At 47.6% G+C, this 21,478-nt stretch overlaps 1 protein-coding gene across 1 annotated transcript in view; it reads left to right on the top strand.

Moving 5' to 3' along the window:
* LOC119371673 (homeobox-containing protein 1) overlaps window positions 1-21,478 on the top strand; it is a 210,869-nt gene that overhangs the window by 105,264 nt on the left and 84,127 nt on the right. Inside the window, exon 2 of the mRNA XM_037642121.2 lies at window positions 6,989-7,065. The gene's annotated coding sequence lies outside the window, so the exon portion shown is untranslated. The remainder of the gene's footprint in view (window positions 1-6,988; window positions 7,066-21,478) is intronic.

Here is a 21,478-nt window from a genome sequence, read left to right as displayed (position 1 = left end):
TTTTATCTGACAGCCATTGCCGCTATAGCCTCCATTTCCAAAATAGCTCTTGGTCTTCCTCGTGCCCTTCTGCTGCTCTTTTGAACCCGTGCCCCACTGGTGTCATAGTGTTATGTTTCGTGATACCGTATATGCATGACAAAAATTTTTTACCGAACGACCTCTAAAAGGGGGTCATCCGATCCGCGTTTCGAAAATGCCTTATGAGACTGCGCTACTACATCTCTGTACATGCCGAAAATGGAAGCAATTATTAGCATCTTCGAAATGGATGACGTGTTTTCGCGCTCCGGCCCGATACCACAGACACGGGAGATTCTTATCTGCACAGGTTTATAAATTTAGGTACGCCACGTGGATGGATTTTAACGTAAACAAGCGTATCGACTTTCCCAACCCATCAGGATGTGTAACGCGATAGCCTGGTATTAATAACCGAAGTGCGCGCATTTTGTTCCGGGAAAGGGAGCAACAAACAGGCATTAATGAGAAGGCTTCTAAGCTCCGAAGCTGACGCTGCGTGTATATATATATATATATATATATATATATATATATATATATATATATATATATATATATATATATATATATATATATATATATATATATATAATTTGGACGTGTTCTCTGGCCCCAGCCAGCATATGCATTGTCTAATGACATCAAGCTCTCGTTAAATCGGTCACATTTGGCCGCAACGCGGTTAATTCTGACGATCCGCGGAGTGCGCCGAGCTGTTGAAGATGAAGAGCTTTCAGCCGCGTTTGGCTTGATGGCATAAAACTCGTTTGCTACGTCGTGAGTGACGAACTATCAGTTTGCCGGCCATTTTACCTGCGAAATAACTATCGTCACTTGCACTTGGTGCTGGTGGCGGTGCATAATTAAGGGAGGGGGTCGGAGCACGTTTCGGGGCTAGTAAAGACGGGAGTCTGGCGCCGTGATCGCATTGAGAACGAAGTCGCAAGATGACGAAAACTGCGGCTTTCACACAGCTGTTACGCAAATAAAGCACAGGATTTACGTATTCATCAAGAAAATGAAGATGCATTGATGTAACAGACATTTGCTTATTGTTTTCCCGATACTTTCGATAATTCGGCATTCGGTTATTTCGGACATTTTTTTTCCGGTCCCGCGAAATCCGAATTAACGAGCTTTTAGTGTATATGTAACGCAGATAGTGGTCGTGGGCGTAGCCGTATAGAACTGCGGAAGATTCTTTTCGAAAACAGCAGCAGAAGGTGTTTTATTTTGGACGTTTCGGCCTGGGTCCGGCCTTCAGATAGGAATGTGATTACAGTGTGTTCGCGTCCCATAAAGAAACACGAACGCACTGCGAACACACTGTATTAACATTCCTGATGAATGCCGGACCCCGGCCGAAACGTAGAAAGTCAAACCATCTGCTGATGCTGTTTTCGAAAAGAACCTTCTGGAGTTCTATTGCTACGCCCACGACCATTGCCTGCGTTATATACTAGCGGTCGTATAATGTCTTCTAATGCTGGGAGCATGATCGTAAATGCTGGCTCACTGCTGGGTTACGCCGCCTATCCGATTTTATAGCAGCCTCGGACCGGTGGCGGAGTTGTTTACACATTAAAAAAGAAAAAATCTTTGATTGCCAACACCTTAATCACACCCGCCCACTCATAAACGTTGACTTTCTTTTTTCTTCTTTGAAAGAGCACGTGTGTCATTCTCCGCTTTGAAAAAGAAAAAGAAGATTCGGCTCTCTTAACACATTTCATACTGCTTTACGCAACGCGGAAGTCATAAACGAGCCGCGTCGTCTGCTAATGACCGTGCGTCTGGTCATGGCCGCGAGTTTCGTAATCGTTGCCAGAGTATGCACCTACGGGCAAGCGGTATTATATGAGCTCAACGGTTAATTATATTTGTCACAGGGTGGCTCGCACAACCAGTCGCTGACGAAGACTGCGCGGCTGATTGCGCGTCACTGCCGCGACCGAAATATGCCCGCCTTTTCCTGGTGGTGGCGCTGGGTGTCGTGGAGTGGCAGCGCCACCGTGCGAGCGCCACGCGGCCGATAAACAATATATGCGTCGTATATCGTGACCCTATCACACGCAAGACGATCGATATACGTTGGAACAGTGTGGTTTCGCTTTGAGGTTCAGTCATTTCATGCGATGGCTGAAAAATGTTGGGGGGGGGGGGGGTCATCGCAGCCTCCCCCCTTACTAAGTCAATGTATGGGGTAGAATTTTTCCCCACACCCTCCTCTTAGGTGACGAGGGAGCCCCCCCCCCCCTTGTTAGCGCCCCCTGCCCCGCCCCGTGCACACGCCTATGACCATAACCACTAGACCACCGTAGCGGGTGGTGTTGAAATGAGTTTGCCGGTGTTTCTAAGGGCGGTGGCCACTAGCTTGCCACGACCGTTTCGGCCCGCTTATAATCACTTCAGCCCGAATAAGGCGGTCAGTTACCGACAGGAGTGATTCGCCGCGCCTCGTGAGAGGAAGCTGGCACTGTATTGTCTTTAGAGGAGAGTCCCCCCCCCCCCCCCCCTCCCCCTCGCATTGCCCCAGAGAACGTGATTCCGGAGAGTATATATTTCGACACCAACGTTTTATACTGTGCGGCACGGTACTTTAGCGTTAGACAAACATCACGAAACTCTTCACATCTGAGAGCGAAGTGGTTTGATCGCTGACACCGACGACTTCGCTGATAACCTTGCGGTTCCCCTTTCCTTCCTTCCTTCTTTCCTTCCTCCGTTTATACGTCGATTCGTTTCCACTCGCGATGTCCTGCTCGGCGCTGGATTGGCCTTCGGAGTTGTCTTTATTTTTCGTCTCCACCGCACGCTATCTTATCGAAAGTTGCGGCAGTTTGCCCCCTTCCTCCTCTTCCTCCTGCCCCATTACCCTCCTCTCCACTGTGAGATTTGATACTACCTACCGATGATGAGCGATGTAGGGCAAACCTTTGTACAACCCCCCCCCCCCCCCCCCCCCCCGCTCCCCCTGCATTCTTTCTCTCTCTATTTGCTGGCGCCGCTCTTACAGTTTCACCTCTTCTGAAATGACAGGCGTTGCAACAGCGCTGGCAAGCTAGCTGTCCTTTAGTAAAGGGTGCTGTTACGAGGTACATTAAAGAGATAACGCGAAAAAAATAAGTGTCGAACGATGTTAAGAGCGCATGGAGGACATCACAACGTGACCGGAAAGGAAATTGATGGAAAGAGATAGCGAGACATTGCGTAAAGAGGTGCTTTCTCCGAAGTTCTAAACATTTTTTTTTTTCGTATGCCCTTCTTCTGTACATCTTGCTATCACTTTTTTTTTTTTCGTCGTGTTTCGGCCGCTCCCAAACCAACGCTGTGACTGCCGATAACCGGTGATAAAGTTCAGGTGACGGGGGCGGCGCAGTCCGATAAGGTGACCGAGGGGGATTGATGGATTCGGCCGCGGGTGACGCGCCTGTAACCGTCCGCGTTATCGAAGGGCGAGGGACATTCTGACCCAGTGGAGGTAGCAAGTTCCATAGTTACTACGCGGTCGTGGCCGCGACAACTTTTGTTGGTGCCAGGAGGCAGTTGATTCCAGATAATTTGCGTGTTGCCGCTGCACGGTTTTCTTCGTGATAGCAGAGTCATTCAATGCTTCTTATGGTCACGAAACTGCCGCGTCAGTTTCATATGGAGCCAGCGGCCGCCGCCAGAAGCGCAGCTGTGCTTGAGAGGCGATGCGAACGCTGCTATCGCTGGGGTTGTGTGTGGGAAGCCTCGGTGTTTAAGCTTTCTAAACTTCCGCAACGGTCGCTTTGCTTTCACGCTTTTACTTCTAGCACTCAGCATGCATAAATACATTTCTGAACGCGTTTTCTGTTTTAAAATGAGCACCCGGGAGGAAAAAAAAACAGCTCAATTAAAACATGCAGCTCGCAGTGGTATCAGCAGAAAAAATACAAAAATTCGGGGATTAATGACAGAATACCAAGATATATAATTACGAACGCCGTAGCAGGGGACTTCTGTATGACTTTTGCCACCTGCAGGCACAGCTGTTTCACCATGCTCGTAAGTCGCTCGCTGTACGCCGCCGGCCGCAAGTTGATTCGTCTCGCCTTCACGCTAGATGTTTGACAACAGTTGTGGCATGTAGAGAAAGACACAGTTTGACCCGTACTTTATTCCAGAAGACATTATTCTCTGTGAAGCATATTCTACGCAACGTTTCTTTCACCTGCACCGGCAACGCACTCACACCGGCCGCCGGCCGACGACGTAGCGAAGCCTACTTCGTATCGCTTCGTAGTTGTAGCAGGTAACTCTGCGGGAATACAACCGCTGACGAACAGCTTACTTTTGTTAACGCTGGCAGTGTTCTTCGTAGTTCTTCCTCATTCGGCACATTGAAGCGAGTTATCCATGGCGTCCGGGCTCGAAGGCTTGCACTTGTTTGGGTCCGGAAGCTGGATAGGGAAGAAACGTGGGTGAGCGCGCTCGCTCGCTCGCTGCGTGCGCCGGCGAGAGTTGCACTTGACTCTCATAACAGCTTCTATTCGCTGTAATAGTGCTTCGCTTTCACTCTGGCGTACAACCGATATGACTTGTTTTCGTCTAGCCGACAGGGCCGAGCAGTGCAGCACTTAGCAGGTGATCGGCGCGCAGTTACACTGCCCGTTGGTCCCTTTCTTGCCAGGCGTTTCCGCACGACACGCACTACGGTGCGGTCTAAACAGGGCGTCGGCGACGCTCGGAGCTCTTCACAGGCTGACTCACGTGGTCTTTTGCATGGTGGTCGCACTGTAGATGAGCGAGATCGAGGTTTGCGCTTTGTGAGATACGAAGGAAGTCCTTCAAAAATCCTTGGAACGGTGTCAGCCTTCAGCGTTGGTTTGTCGCGTTTCTGCGACACGGAGTCGCCGTTGATGTTAAAATCATACGCAGTGATAATGTCCGAGGCGTCGAAATGGTTCGCACACACACGTGTATACTTCGGCTCAAAGTTAATTATCACCGCTTTCTTGCAGCGGTATGGCCCGCTTCCATTTCTCGCGCTGCTGCTTGTCTAACCGTAAACAAAACAACGACACCTTTTTGCTTCCCTTGTAGCCGGAACGGCACCCCGGCACGCAACATCTGTTAGGCATCCTAGTCCTGCGACAGCGTTTCCTCTAACTTGAACATATGGTATCCAGCAGCTTGTCTCGCACTGCGCGAGTATTTCAATACGCGGACGGCGCAGACGATCGCCTCTGTGGCGCAGCGGCGGCGCGTTGCGGCATTTTAGAGCAGCGTATGAAGCTCGCCCATAGCGTGACGGTGCAGTTTCGTGACCATAAAGAGAATTGAATGACTCTGGTGATAGTGACGATATCGGGACGGCTTTGCCCCGGGTCCGGTACACGTGCGAGTTTTTCTGTTTGGTCGGGCGTTAAGTGTGGTTGCGTAATCGGACCGCCCTCACCCTGTTCGTCTTATCGCCGGTGTATAACGTCAGTATCGGACATGTCCGCACGGGAGTGGCGAAATCGAGAGTGAAATGTACGTAACACGGTATTTCTTGTTTCTTTTCTTTTTTTCTTCTGCGATAGTACGGGTGTACAGTCGCGGCCACGAATTAATACGGACCGTGCGAGCGTGTGGTCCGTATTATTTTGTGGCCGACTTCGCGTAACCTAGCGGTCGGTGCTGTCACGCGTTCGATCGAGAAACAAAATCGTATTCTGACGGTTTTTACGTGCCAAAACCACGTCGCGCGCCTTGTTCGAAACACTGCGGGTACTCCGTATAAATTTCCCACGACCACCCGTGGTTCTTTAAAAAAATCGTGTAACGTTATCACCGCCTGTAGTGTTTACGTTGTGCGTAGATATTTGTCTTCTGTGTTTTTCTGTGTGACGAGCAATACAAAGTTTTCGAGTTTGTACATATGTACAGTGGCGCTCAATATGAGCGGTAACACGGTGGCCACGGTTGAAGGGGCCGCAAGCTATAGCACCGACAAACGTGAAATTTGCTTTGGAAATACCAGTAGTGGAAGCAATGTTTGCGTCACTGATTGTTTTCTATTTCTGCGCCACCGTGCAGTGTTGTTGCAGCTTTGACCACGATCAGCATGCTGCAACTCATATTGGGCGTGACTGTACATAATTCCATTACTTGAACTCGGGCTCAAGTCTTCTTGACTCGTGTACTGTTGGATTCTATTATGTTTCCACATTGGGTGTTCCACTGGGTGACATTGTGTGCGACATTTTTCTCTTTGTGTTATGTTTCGTTTGCTAATGTGGAGTGGCCAGTACCACAACAAAGGCGTCAATCTCTCCTATTCATCATTTCAATAAAATAAAAGCATGCACCAAACGTTCCAAACCTAAGTACACGAGTGTTCTTTGCATTTCGCCTCCATCGAAGTGCGGCCGCCGCGGCCGGGAGTCGAACCCGCGTCGATCCTTTAGTTTAGCATGCGCAATGCCTTAGCCGCTTGGCTTTTCGACGGCGGTTGAAGCGTTCGGTCGTCGTCTGTGATTTGTCGCGTAGTTGTTTTTTAAGTATCACACTGATAAATAAGGAAAACAGGGCACAGAGAGGGCGAATGTAAATTTCTGCTTTATACTTCTTTTTTTTTTTACATCTGGAAGGTATAGTTTCGGATTTTTTTTTAACCCTGTAGTTTCGTAATCGGCCTTCCGCTTTTCCGGGGTCTGCGTAACGCGTGCCATCTCTTCTTCCACGTCGTCTTGACGTTGTGGGTCACTTTTCACTTTCATAACGTTTGGCTTCAAGCTGTACCTGTAATAGGTCATGGCTAATTCGCCTTGCGTTTGTGTTCTTCATTTCTTAGATGCTTCGTGCCGCTTTTATCGGTAACTCGCGATCACTTCCTGGTCTGGAGCAATCGCTTACGAACGTACAATTGGTGTCTAATGTCTTCTTCGTTGCGTCGATCGAAGATGTTGTGCTCATTTTTTAATATCGTTTTTTTTTTTTCTTTTCGCCGGTACAGGTCCGGAGGAAGTTAGATCACGTTGTGCGGTTGGACGTTGCTGGAACGGCAACGGTTGGAGGAGCTTCTCTTTGGAAGTGAGTGGGCACTTTTTCTTTTTGCAGCCAGGGGCGTAGCCAGAATTTTTTTTTTTACAACCCCCATGTATGAATATCCGTGCATCTGTTTGTATGTGTGCATAACTATAAGTTCCTTCCCAACCAGACATAATTCTATCGAATGTTCACCTTTTAAATATATATATTCGCATGCAGTATTGAATAACTTTCAGGAAGGGGGGGGTGGGGCTTCTGGCTACGCAAATGGTTGCGGCTGTCGGTGGACTTTGAGCGGTTGTTCGTCGACTCGCGTCCCTGGACCCCTCTGCAGAACCAGGCTCGCTGTCAGCTCATCATTTGACCCTTCACAAACCGTCGTTCTGTCTTCATCGGTGCGCTGATGTTCTGACGCTCTATGGCACTGTCTAGCAACGAGGCATTTTGTTCTGGTCACGTGTAATGCTGGACTGAACTACGCAAGCGCAGAGTTCCTAGTTTTGATCGGGACAATATGACAGATTTAATTTGCGCACCTCAGTTTCATTGCAGAGTTCGTCCTCTTCAGGACACGATGTAGAGCCGACATGGACCTTTACAAAATTGTATGTAGACAGTCTGTCTAAAAATGGGTTTAGACAGTCTATTATAGACTGTCTAAATTCATTTTTGTAAGGGGAGAACTGTGCACACCAGTAAAATGTGTTCCCTTGCAGTAATTTAATGCTAAACTCGCGTTTCGACGGTCCTCCTGAGACGGCTGTTAAGCCCGAACCGCACGTACGCTCCCAAACGCGCACGGGGCGCGCGTCAGCGCGCGCAGCCCGGGCGTCAGATATGGCGGTTTCCACCCACACACTACGCGCGTAGGCGCACGCGAGCGCGCGCTTCCTCAAACGTGCAATGCAAGACATCGTTTCGTACAAAATTACTGATAGTTCATCAGAATACTTACAAAACCTCCTTCTGTTACCTTTTTTATTGTTAGATGCATGCAAAAGTAAATAAGAACTAAAATTTTTCACATGATGTGTATCATCATCCGTCGGTCAAGCCGGTGCTGGTAACAGCCATGCCACAGTTGCGTATTTGCAGGGCTCCAAGCGCTTCCGAACGCGCGCCGTTTCAAGGTCGATATCAGTCGCCGCGAACACTCGCGTACCGAGCGCGTTTTGCCGCGCTTGCTTCGTCTGCGCATGCGCGGCCTCCGCAGCGCGTACAGCCAACGTACAGCGCGGGCTCGACCAGCGTACGTGTGGTTCGGGCTTTAGAGGTTCCGACTAACGAGTGGAAGCGCGTTTACCCACGCCACCATGCCGGGTTTTCACACCCTTACTAGCTCGGCCGCGAAACCGCTCGAGTTGCCACTCTTTACGAAAGTACTGTCGTGAGCAATATGAGCTGGAACGCCGAAATCGCGTTTATTCAACGATCACTTGTAACGTACTCATACGAATGTGACGTACTGGATTTCCAGAGATACCCATCTGCTTGGGCATTCAGTGTCATGAACACCTTTGCGCTTAACAACTGCGTTCAGCCGCTACGACCTTTAAAAGGTAATTTCTGTGTTTCAGCTCGTATTGCTCACGACTATACATTTCTGTATGGCTTCTTCGCAAGCGACCCGCAACGCTCACAGGTCGCACTGTCTCTTTTTTTTTTTTCAACGTGTCGTCCCGCTTATCTTAAGTTTTCTTTTGTTTCGCCGCTCCGAGCACGATGTTTGATGGTTCCCAGAGACACGTGAGTTTTTATCTCGCAATCGTTTTCTCAGAAAAAAGAAAACGAGTCGCGTTGCCTTTTTGCACTATCATCACCTCGCGCGAATTCGCGTCGCAGTGATCCCGTGAACGTTGTTTCCTGTGAGCGTTATCGCAGTGTTTAAAAGTGTGCGCTCGACGGACTGTGCACGTTACGTAGTTGTAAGAAGTACAGCGCGCAAAGACGAAAGACGAGTTACAATGCAAATGGTAAAGACGCAACGCACGGCGAAGGCCTTACAAAAAAAAAAAAGGTTTAGACAGTCTATAGACTATCTAAACCCATTTTCTTTAGGGAGGTACAGGAAAGAGCATGTTTCTTCGCCTGGCGGATTGTTTCTTTATCTTTTGCACAGTATGAACCAACTAGCCCAACTTCTCACTACGTTAAGCGATTTTGACGTCCGCGCTGTTGCATGTAACACTAATAATAATAGTAATAATAATAATAATGAGGCGACCCTGGTTCGTGGTAGTCGCACGTCGGTGTTTGTGCGCTCTGGTGTATTCCTGGAGTTTACATTGTGTTTCGTCGCTCTGCCGTAGCTGATCCCGGAGGCCACGTAAAAAGGAAGCGCGTGGTTGACATCTGCTCCGCCAGGTGCCGCAACCGATCGCAGCTGCCCACAATGGAAGCGCTTGCTCTTTCAGTGAACTCATTCGATTAATTTCCCTTAGTTATCCTGACAGTTAAAGGGACCGATAACTACCCAGAATGTGAAATTAGTTGACTCCACTGATGTAAAGATTGTCCGTCGTACTGGCTCAAACCAACCCTGTTTTTTTTTTCGTGGGAGATGGATTTATATTTTTATTTCTCAATTGAAAGTCGCGAAAAATGACCTGCGCGGCTCTGGCGGCAAAAACATGAATGATCCGATGAAGACGGCCACGTGACCGTTGATTGCTGTATGCGGTCGACGATTTTTTTGTTAGTATATATTGAGATATCGTTCGTTTCTTTATATTAAAAGGTATTAATTACTCCATAATAATGTACATGTAGGCCTGCGTTAGTAGTATGCATTAAAGTGGCGCTGCCTTCGCGTGACGTAATGATCCCATGCTCGTCAGCGCGTCTTGAGCAACTTTTCAGCGTGCTCATGCAATCGTGCACGCAGTTTCCAGGTCGCTAAGATTTTGGAGCGACATAGTTTTGCTACCTACACTTCGTCTCAGAAATGACGCGCGCTGCTACTCGGTGCGGCCGTGCATATGCACAGTTACGTTTTCGATTACTTGGCTTGGCTCATGTATCGAGAGAGTAACGACGCTGGGACAAGCCATCCATGACACAGGCGCAGGCAACCTTGGGCGCAGGCGCACACAGCGCTGTACAAATACCGGGAAGGTACATAAAACCACTTATCTCATTGTAACAGCTTGCTATTTTCAAAAAATGGTTGGAAAGCTGAAAATAAAGGTGGTTAAGCATATCCTGCGAAAGCATAACAGCGACAGCTTTCACAAGGGCTAGCGGCATCGCTATCAATTCTCAGCGTTGCTGGAGCAAGCCTCCACGCGTGTTTGGAGCCTTTCAGATCGAAAAATACTGCTTATAAAATAACTACATGCTTTTAGGATAAACCACTGCAGCTACAAACGCTACGAAGGGTGAGCTTCCTGTCGCGCCGTAAAAAACTCGGTCGAGAAAAATCAGTTGTCGGTCCCTGTGGCTCTTGTCCTAAGTAAACTTATGCTCCAATATCATATGTATCCAGTATAATACTTAACGTGAACCCGAAGCGTTGATTTCTATTTTTTAGAAGACTTCTTATGGATATTCTTAAAACCGGAAGTAATTGCTCGACCGGAAGTGCATGGAAGAGAAACAATATTGTCACTCGGGGCTCGTGCCGCTAATAATAATAACAGTAATAATAGTAAGAATGAATCTCGCGTTCTTGTTATAGGGGTCGAAATTATATCCGCAGCGATCCACACTGCGGCGTTCCTCCTAACCCACTGCATTGTGCTGTATACTTTCGGGGCGTCATTATAAGCTCGCGCGGTTTCATGATAGCCTTAAGCTGACTATGTATTAGCGTTATTCATTATAGCGTATGTTTTACAATGTTTGGATGCTCCTTCTTTCGTCCCGCCGTGTTGGGACACCTCGCGTTTTATCGACGCGATGGTATACACCTGGAGAAAGGTTACGTAACGTGAACTTCGCTTTGAAAGTGCAGTTGACGCCGCGAGGGGGGAGCGCTTTCTTTCTTTCTTTCTTTCTTTCTTTCTTTCTTTCTTTCTTTCTTTCTTTCTTTCTTTCTTTCTTTCTTTCTTTCTTTCTTTCTTTCTTTCTTTCTTTCTTTCTTTCTTTCTTTCTTTCTTTCTTTCTTTCTTTGTGCATGCGTTGCGGCTTGTCTCGTCATCCTAGTCCTGTGTCCTTGCGTGCATATCGGAGCGCTGAAGGAGAGACTGACGGGCACCTCGCTTCTCCCCCTCAGATTGTGGCGCGTCCGTTATCGCCTGTTTAGAGAGCGCCGTTCCTCTCTTTAATGCCCCATGTTAATCGAGACGATTAAAGGCGATTGCAGAGGCGTTGCGTTTTGAGCGCTTATAACTCGGCGCGGTTATCGCGACGACGTGGAGGGTAGGAGGGACACCTTCCGCTGTGCGCGTTGCCTCGGTCGAGCTCGATCGCGCTCTTGAAACGCAGAGATAAAACGTGGGCTGGTTTGCTCCAACGGCAGATATAGAACATTTGTGTGTTTGGAATAAAACTTAGAGCGCTAAGAGGGCGCCGCAGGACAAGCACACACACACCACACCACACGAGCTGCAAGTTTTATTTTTGCGCTCTAATTTTTTTTTTCCAATATGCAGTACCACCTAGTCCACCTATCCATCCTGTTGTGCACACACACACACACACACACACACACACACACACACACACACACAGGCGTGCGCAGAGGGGGGCATGGGGGCGGCCGCCATCCTCCCCCCCCCCCCCTAGTCACCTCAGAACTGGGGGCGCAAAGTCTGCCCCGTACATTGACATAATAGGGCGGGGGGTCGCCGCAATGAACGTTCGCCCCCCCCCCCCTCCCCCCCCCGAGGGAAACCCTGCGCACGCTTATGCGCGCACACACGCGCGCCCGCGTTTGCGTGTGTGTTTGTTATCCGTGCGATTTTTAAGCAACTGTCGCAGGCAATCGGGCATTGTCTTTTAAGAACGCCTCGCTCTTTATAAGAACAGCTGCGTGACGTATAATTAGTCACACGGCAATACAGTGTTTCAGATGAGGCGGCTTGTAAACGCCATGGAGCCTCCTAACCCTTTGCGTCCCCTTTTGTGTACTTTCATTTATTTGCTCGCCCGGCCTGGTTTTTTTCGTGAACACTGGTATGCAATGGCCCTCCCTGTCACGACTATCTTGCATGTCGCAAGCGACTTGCAACACACACACACACAGGCGTGCGCGGAGGGGGGCATGGGGGCGGCCGCCCCCCCCCCCCCTAGTCACCTCAGAACTAGGGGCGCCAAGTCTGCCCCGTACATTGACATAATAGGGCGGGGCCTCGCCGCGATGAACGTTCCCCCCCCCCCTAAAGGGAAACCCTGCGCACGCCTATGAACACACACACACACGCGCCCGCGTTTGCGTGTGTGTTTGTTATCCGTGCGATTTTTAAGCAACTGTCGCAGGCAATCGGGCATTGTCTTTCAAGAATGCCTCGCACTTCACGGCAATACAGTGTCACACGGCAATACAATGTTTCAGATGAGGCGGCTTGTAAACGCCATGGAGCCTCCCAAGGTCGATTCCACGAAAGATCAAAAAAGTGTGTATATTCGATGTTTCCGATTTTCCTGATAATTTTGTATGTTGTGCACATATGACTGCACAGCACGAAATCGCAGTTCGTTTTCAAATAAAATTTTTTTTCATAACAGGAAAATTCGACAAGTGTCGCCGGTTGACGACGACCAGTTTACGAAGAGTGCGTTTTCGTAAATTCGCGATCATGCTGGCAGCTACTGAAGCTATATATTACAAATATCTTTCTTTTTGGCGGAAGTAGAAGTAAAGAGGAAATAGCTCTTATAATTTCATGGAATTCTGAGCAAATTATGTATTTTTAAAAATTCACGAAAAACGCTGCGTTTTTGAAAATCAGTCAAATTTGGGACGCTATGGCTACTTCTGTGAACACGTTAGCTTGTTCATATTTGCAGTATGATTAGGCCTTTATGTGAATAATGAACCTCTGCATTTGTATTTCTCTAATAATTTTCAGAGTAGTAAATTTTCATGCTCGAAACACCAAAAAGAGAAGAGTGCTCCTCGATTAAAAAATCTATAATAAAAAAAACCCAATCTCAATTTTGTTCAAAATTCCCCAAAATGTTCTCAAAGGACTGCAGAATGATATTATGAAAAAACATGTTGCATCATTTTTATTAGGACAAAAGCAGAAAATGTCAAACATTGTGTTTCCAGAGCGTGGTGGCTACTGCGTAAAGGACATCTCTAGTAACAAGAAAATACAGTAACACGTCTTTTTTCTTCTCTGTGCTTCGCTAAACAACAGTAATGATCTATTGTCGGAATGTGGGAACTGTTTTGTAAAGAAAAAAAGATCGTTCCAATTAAATGCATTTGCGACACCACTTATATTCCTCGTCGACGGGCAGCACGGACATTTTCATTCCTCTGGATAATTTTTTTAAGTAAATGCGCTTACCTATATAAAAGCAACGAAGCTAAACGCGAAATTTGTGTAGCTGAGTCGATCATGCATTGTAAGAATGTGAGAAATCGCAAATAGCGACAGTGGGGAACGGCGAGTACCGCAGTGCAACCTAAGCACAGCAGCCACACATTGTTTGCCAGGCTTTGTCGCTCTGCACGAGAAAATGCTGGGGTGTCGATTGCGTTGGTTACACGATACATTTTTCACCGCTCGTCGCTCTCCCGCCCGGTCTCTGGATCCGCACCGCGCGGATCGAGTGGCCCGCGCTACAAGCACTCGTGTAAACGGAGTAGCATGCGTTAGGCGGACAGGTGCAAAGGGCGGCGCGATAGACGCCCGCCTGAGCAGACGACAGCAACGAGCACGGCTGTGCCAGTCAGCCAAACACCACCTGAGACAGAAGTTAAGCATCCAAATTGTGCTTCACTTTGATGCGATCACTGTCCTACGCTCTGAAGGTGGCTACGGGTAGGCGTTATAGCCATGACCGAGATTTTGTACGGACTGCCTCGTGGTGCACATAAAGAAAATTCCGCTGCAGCGGAATTTTCGTTATGTAGAAGATATCGTATCGAGTCTCTTTTGCGGAGGGTCATGAAGTAGGATGCGCGCTCAATTCAAGAGGGAGACCAGATCTGCCAGCACTGCTTCAAGACATACAAGGAGATGCAAAACAAAGCAGATGCAATGCAAACAAAACGTGTTTTGTCCGTGGCCAAAACTGCTGCCACCGATCTTCACGTAATCGATTCTTTTTAAACTCTGCATTGATCACATAAGGTTTGACAACGTACACATTTGGGCCAACAAAAACCACACGTCTTGGCGACCGCTCTCCAGAAATTCATTTAGAGACCTTGGCTTTTATACCAGTCTCTCATTTCTGGCACAGCACATCATCATAAGAGACGCATGGAGGGAATGCGTTCTTTAGCACTCAAGATATGAATTATACTCAACTGAAATAGATGAAAGAAAAGGAGGCTACAACTGAAAGTGCCTACTGTTGAATGGGGGATGTCTAACACTGGCGTGAAGTCGCAAACCACGCAAATGCATTTAATTGGAACGATCTTTTTTTCTTTACAAAACAGTTCCCACTTTCCGACAATAGATCATTACTATTGTTTAGCGAAGCTCAGAGAAGAAAAAAGACGTGTTACTGTATTTTCTTGTTACTAGAGATGTCCTTTACGCAGTAGCCACCATGCTCTGGAAACACAATGTTTGACATTTTCTGCTTTTGTGCTAATAAAAATGATGCAACATGTTTTTTCATAATATCATTCTGCAGTCCTTTGAGAACATTTTGGGGGACTTTGAACAAAATTGAGATTGGGTTTTTTTTATTATAGATTTTTTAATCGAGGAGCACTTTTCTCTTTTTGGTGTTTCGAGCATGAAAATTTACTACTTTGAAAATTATTAGAGAAATACAAATGCAGAGGTTCATTATTCACATAAAGGCCTATTCACACTGCAAATATGAACAAGCTGAGATGTTCACAGAAGTAGCCATAGCGTCCCAAATTTGACTAATTTTCAAAAACGCAGCGTTTTTCGTGAATTTTTAAAAATACATAATTTGCTCAGAATTCCATGAAATCATACCAGCTATTTCCTCTTTACTTCTACTTCCGCCAAAAAGAAAGATATTTGTAATATATAGCTTCAGTAGCTGCCAGCATGATCGCGAATTTACGAAAACGCACTCTTCGTAAAATGGTCGTCGTCAACCGGCGACACTTGTCGAATTTTCCTGTGATGAAAAAAATTTTTATTTGAAAACGAACTGCGATTTCGTGCTGTGCAGTCATATGTGCACAACATACAAAATTATCAGGAAAATCGGAAACATCAAATATACACCGTTTTTCGATCTTTCGTGGAATCGACCCTAACTCTTTGCGTCCCCTTTTGTGTACTTTCATTTATTTGCTGGCCCGGCCTGGTTTTTTTCGTGAACACTGGTATGCAGTGGCCCTCCCTGTCACGACTATCTTGCATGTCGCAAGCGACTTGCAACACACACACACACACACACACGCACGCACGCACGCCCTGATATCGCTGGCCAGCTGTATAATCTAATCTTTTGCCACTTGCGTCATCGCTCGGACCCCCCTTGAGTCCTTCCGTCACATCTTGGGGAGTGCGCACAGTTCCGCGTTGTTGGCGCGGCAGGCGAACGAGCATGGATTGCCGCTCATGCCCTTTATTTTTATTTTCTGTTTATCTAATGTGTGCGCTTCGGGATCGTTACGGTTTCCGCTTACGTTATCGATAGCGGACGCCTGTACACCGTGACGATGTTCGTTTCATAACCGACGTGACGTTAACAGCGCGGAAATAATGAACGGAAGGACGAAGCGAGGGCACAGACAAGCGCTTGTCTGTGTCCCCTATTATTTTTTAAGGCGAAAGCCTTAGATGCATCATTAAACGTGACAAAGGGATGGTCGGCGTCAACACGAATGATGCAAACAAATCATAATGTGATCACGGCACTGGTCGTCAAATTTTCTGACGTCACTATGACGTCACATGATGACGGCATCACATGGCATCATCGCTTGGTTAAAGGTGGACCGATCCCGAAGGCACTGCCAAACAACATGGGGGGGGGGGGGGGGGGGGGCAGAAAGCTTCCAATGCTTCCGATCCCGGAGGCATTGGAATGCACAGTAAATGTAAATGTCATTAGGTACAATGGACAAAGTTTTCTCGCGTGACAGTGTTATTACCTATCAGTCTAAACATATTTATGCTTTCGGCTTAGACGTTTACTGTGAGATTTTGAATGATCCGGCGCGTGCCTCTAGTGTACGTCTTTCGTTAAGGGCGTCGGGCGAACGCGTGTGCCGCCTTCGCAGCTCGTGGTGAACGTGAGCCGTTCTCTTTTTTTTTTTTCTCTCTCTCGCTCGCGCTGAAAGCAGTCGTCTCAACAGGAAGCCGCGACCTTCGAGCGAAGCAGCGATGACGTGCACACTTCCCCCACTACGCGCCTCCTTCCGCCGAGTTGAACGGCCGCCGCCGACGACGACGTGCATGGCGTCGCGCGGGGCCTCCTCCACTCCCCACGACATCGCCCATAAGCGAGCACGCAGCATTCACGACTGCTACTACTCCATCTATCCAACTGCATCTATCTATCTGTACTTATCCTTCCCACGAATGAAAGACACGAGGGCAAACGCATAGAGAGACCCGGTTTTTATTTATTTATTTTTTTTACGCCGAAGTTGGCTTAGTCTACTCAGTGCTGTCGTCTCGTCGTCGTCGTCGTAGTAGTAGTACTGTAGTAGTAGTAGTAGTAGAGGTAGTATAGTACAGTAGTAGTAGTACTGTAGTATAGTACTGTAGTAGTAGTAGTATTTATAATACTGTAGTATTAGTATTAGTAGTGCTGTAGTAGTAGTAGTAGTAGTAGTAGTAGTAGTAGTAGTAGTAGTAGTGTAGTAATATTATTAGTACCAGTAGTAGTAGTAGTAGTAGTAGTAGTAGTAGTAGTAGTAGTAGTAGTAGTAGTAGTAGTAGTAGTCACGCAGGTGACGTGACCAAATGGGGAGGTTGGAGTGAATAAAGAAATAAGTAAAACGAAATGTCGATGATGTGCTGGAAATAACAATGATGACGACGATCGAAATGATGATGGAGGTGATGCTCGAAATGTGTAAGGGCGCGCATTTCAAATCTGGCGGCGGATTTACGACACCACGTGATCTCTCTAGCCAATCACATGCGCTCGCGCGCTTGCAGCCTCGCTTGCTCGATTGCTTTCACTGCGTGGAACCGGCTGAACATTTTATTGTTGCTGTTGTTGGACAAAGCACATATGAAATCAATAGAAAACACAGCCGAGGGACGCAAGTACAGTGGACGTTATTTGTGGGTTTTAATCGTTGTTTCTTTTTGAATCAATCATTTCATATTATTACATTGCTCATTAATTGAAACATAGATAATATACACGTAAAGTGTACCGCGTAGTAATTATGAAATCAAGGGGTTACGGATTAAAACCTGGTCGAAAGAAAAGAAAATCGTCGCCGGTAGGCTCCGAGCCCGCGACCTTCGCATCATTAACACGTGCGATATGCCCCACCAACTGAGTGAGCTGTGAAGGCGGTCGTTCCCCCGTCCACTTTCTCGGTTATTCCAGTGCGTGTAATCCTGGGTAATGTTAAGCCAGCGTCGTTGATGGGTGTTTGCCCTCCTCTCCTCATCTGTCCACCAGCGTCAACTCTCTTTCGCACTCTCTCAAAATGACACAACAGTGGTGCTGTGTTTGTTTGAATGAGAGAGAGAGAGAGAGAAGGAAGGAGAGGGGGCATGGAGGAGATTGTTGTTATTGTGAGGAGTTGGCGGGGTGGGGGCTGGTGGTGGGGGAGATGAGCGGCAGTTACGGCACTACGTCTACCCACACTTTCCTTCCATATCAACATTAATTCCCTCCCCGCCTCCTCCCCACCCCCACGCACACTACTGTTGCTAGCGCGAAAATGGGAAAGAGAGCATGTAGAGAGGTTTGCAGAGGGCCGCATTCAACCACCACTGTTTGTGAGGAATTGAAGTCAGATCTATAGACAGATGTAGTTAGAGAGAAAGTGTATAGAGACATGAAGCAGCAACATTCGCCACCACTCAGTTTCTTTCTTTTCCTTTTTCTTGGGCGGAGGGGAGGTGGGGGGGGGGGTGAGTAGATAGATTCGGTTAGAGAAATATGGGGCAGGGGTTGTTGGTAGAGGGGAGAGGAGGCAGCATTCGCTCAACACTGTTTGCGAGAAGGGAGATGCAGATGTATAGATAGATGAAGTTGGAGAGAAGGTGTGGGATGGGGTAGAGAGATGAGGGGAGCCAACATTTGGCCACCACTCAGTTTTCTTCGGAAGAGGGAGACAGCGGACAGATTCGGTTAGAGAAATATTGGGCAGGGGTTGTTGATAGAGAGGAGAGGAGGCAACATTCACCCACCACTGTTTGTGAGGAGGAAATACAGATAGATAGATATATATATATATATATAGATGATGTTAGAGAGAGAGCGACAGAGAAAGCAGAAGGGGGGGAGGGCTCACAAAACCTAGGGGCGCCACGTTTGGGGCAAAACGAAACACTACTAACAGCGCCCTCCTCTGCGGATGTAGAAGAAGATATAAACTGACTGGAAGTCGAGGAGGAAAACAGAGGCGTCGCTATACCGAGATACGAGCAACAGCTACGTCTCGACTTGACTCGAAAAAGCAACGGGGCGTGTGAAGAAGAGGAAGAACAGGAAACTACATGTGCGAACAAATGGGAGAGGGGGAGAGACGTGTAATTGGTGGAGCCGGTGGGTGGATTAGTACGTAGGTGGCGCTGGCGGAGGGTGACGCGGCTGCTGCTGGATTCTTACGGGAAGGAAACAAAAGCTAGGTATACGGGCGCGTTGCGCGCCCTTGGGTGGGCGAGAATTGTTTCGCGCGCGAACAAAACGGAGCAGGGAGGCATATAGGAACTCGGTTAAACCGAGTTTGAACGCGTTCGGTACTCCGGTACACTCTAAACACAGTTGGCGTCCCTTGGGGTGTCTTTTTAAAAGAAGGCAGGAGGAAGCGAGCGAATGCGTTACGGGTATCTGTTTGACGCGTCCATTCTCCGCAGGTCAGAGTTATGCGCCACAGCTGCAGCGGGAACTGCCGCTCGAGCAACAACAGCTGTAGTTTAGGGATGTCGCGTTACCAATAAGTATACTGCGTGACATGTGCCTTCTTTCTTTCTTTTTTTTTTCTCTGTTTTTCTTCTGTTGCCTGACGGATGTTTACACGTGCTGCGTGCGCATCGTCCAAATTGACTTGCCCTATATTTCCCGAAGGCCGTAGCGTGTCATTGTCGGTGAAAGATTGTCGTTTTACGTAGCTTATATATACATATATATATATATATATATATATATATATATATTATATATATCTATATATATATATATATATATATATATATATAGTATATATATATATACTATATATATAGTAGCGGTGGTGTTCTGGTCGCTACTTGGTCGCCGCCGGAGAGATGACACGTACAAACAGCATATCCATACACTTTCTCCTAAACTGATTTATTTGGCTTAAGTTTCCTAATTATAGGTTGCACACACTTGCACGCTACATAACTCTTGACAAGTCTGAGCAGCGCTCGCTGCAACCTGCTCTCGTGGCGTCTCCGGTGCGACTCTCTCTCGGCTCCCCTGGAAGCGTCCCGAGGCCACCGCAGAGACCAAACAAAAAAGGGCCACTCAGAAGTCTCCGTTGACGACACCCAATCGGGTGTCACGAATTCAAACAGGTACACCCAATCGCTGGTGGTCTCCACCGAGTTTGAACTCGATGACCACCGTCATCCTAAAGGATAATGATCTAAAGTAAAGTAAAAACACACAGGAAGCTACCGCGACATCCGTTAGGCTTGCACCGTACCAGTGCCTCCTCTATTTTTCAGTGCCTGGGCGAACGCTCTCCTCGCGCCGTCGAGCGCGCGCTCCGCGTCCGCTCGCCGCTGCCGCGTGGTGGCGCTGTGCAAGTAGACTACGGGAAGCTGGCGCTGAACGCCCGCGCGTATCACGAAGCTCACGAATTCGTGTATGCATCCGAGTTTAATTGCATTTGTGCTTCTTGCAGGCTTTCACAGGTCCAGGGGGACTGAAAGAAACGCGAGCATAGCGGCGCGCTGTTTTCATCACGCTCTAAACATGGTGGCAATAAAAAGATGCTAGATGATCTTTTATTGTATCATGGATGACGTCGTGTTCTCATCAATCATCCAGGCTATAACCACTTGAAAATAAATGCGAAACAGCAAAGGATGCAGATGCCGCATGTTCGCGTGTCTCTCCATCCCCGCTGTAAGCATTCCGCAGGCAGACTGTCAGGACGTGCTGCCGGTTCGATACTTGCACTCGAGTTTGATAGTATTCGCGTTTTATTTTTTATTTCAGGCTATTGCAACCGCCCCAATGCCTTAGTACGTCATACTGTTGCCTTCCACTCTGCCAATTGAACTGAAAGAAATCACGATTGTCTTTTTTTTTTATTTCCATTTATTGATAAAGAAAAAAATCTTACATGGTTCCTTATGCATTCATCTAAGACGCCTGAAAGGCGAAAGCCATCTTCTTTTTCTTCTAGTCAATGTATTGAACATTCCCTGCCTCCCTCCGATATATTTCTGCGCCAAACGTGGTTTTCTTACAGCCTCAAGGATCGGAGGCAGTGCAAGCTTTCTGCACATCAGCGGAGGCATGCACTGCCTCCGTGATCGGCCCATTTTGACCAAGCGAAGATGTAATATGATGACGTCACGACGATGTCATAAAAATTTATGACCTGTGGCGTCATATGATGACGTCATCACGCAATTATTTTTTGCATCACTCGTGCTGACGCTCCCGATGGTCAATTTTCGCGTTTGATGAGGCATCTAAGGCGCCTTAATGCACTGTTCGGCTGTCGTTCCATGAAATTCCAGCTGCCGCTGGTGTTCGGTAGAGGTGGTTTGCAGCAATTAGGCGGGATAATTGGTCTCCTAATACATCTTCTAACTACACTATAATATGCAGCCGTCGTTTACGACGCGAAGATTTCATAGAATATAAGAAGCGGCGGTTTACGAAGGATGCATTAGCGTCACTCTTTTAAGACTACCCTTCACGTTTGCAGCCCAAGGTAACAACTGAATCAAGCATGGCAAGTTTCATTAAACGTGACCGTGTTGCATACGAACATTCAACGAATGCATGTAGTACCAGTAGCAACGCTGCCTCGCGATCGCCGCTATGTGCATGCAGCGCTGACATTAGGTCCTGAAGCTGAAGAATCGGAGCCCATGGACACTACATGCGCTACCGGCGCAACAACCGACAAACATTATGTACATTGTCACTGGAAGCAGCTTAGTGACATTTCATGCTATTTAGAGCATGAACTCATGGCTTGCGTTAGTGTGCTACA

Source organism: Rhipicephalus sanguineus, chromosome 10, assembly GCF_013339695.2.
Source record: "Rhipicephalus sanguineus isolate Rsan-2018 chromosome 10, BIME_Rsan_1.4, whole genome shotgun sequence".
NCBI classification, from domain to species: domain Eukaryota; kingdom Metazoa; phylum Arthropoda; class Arachnida; order Ixodida; family Ixodidae; genus Rhipicephalus; species Rhipicephalus sanguineus.
This window is presented reverse-complemented; position numbering and strand designations above follow the sequence as displayed.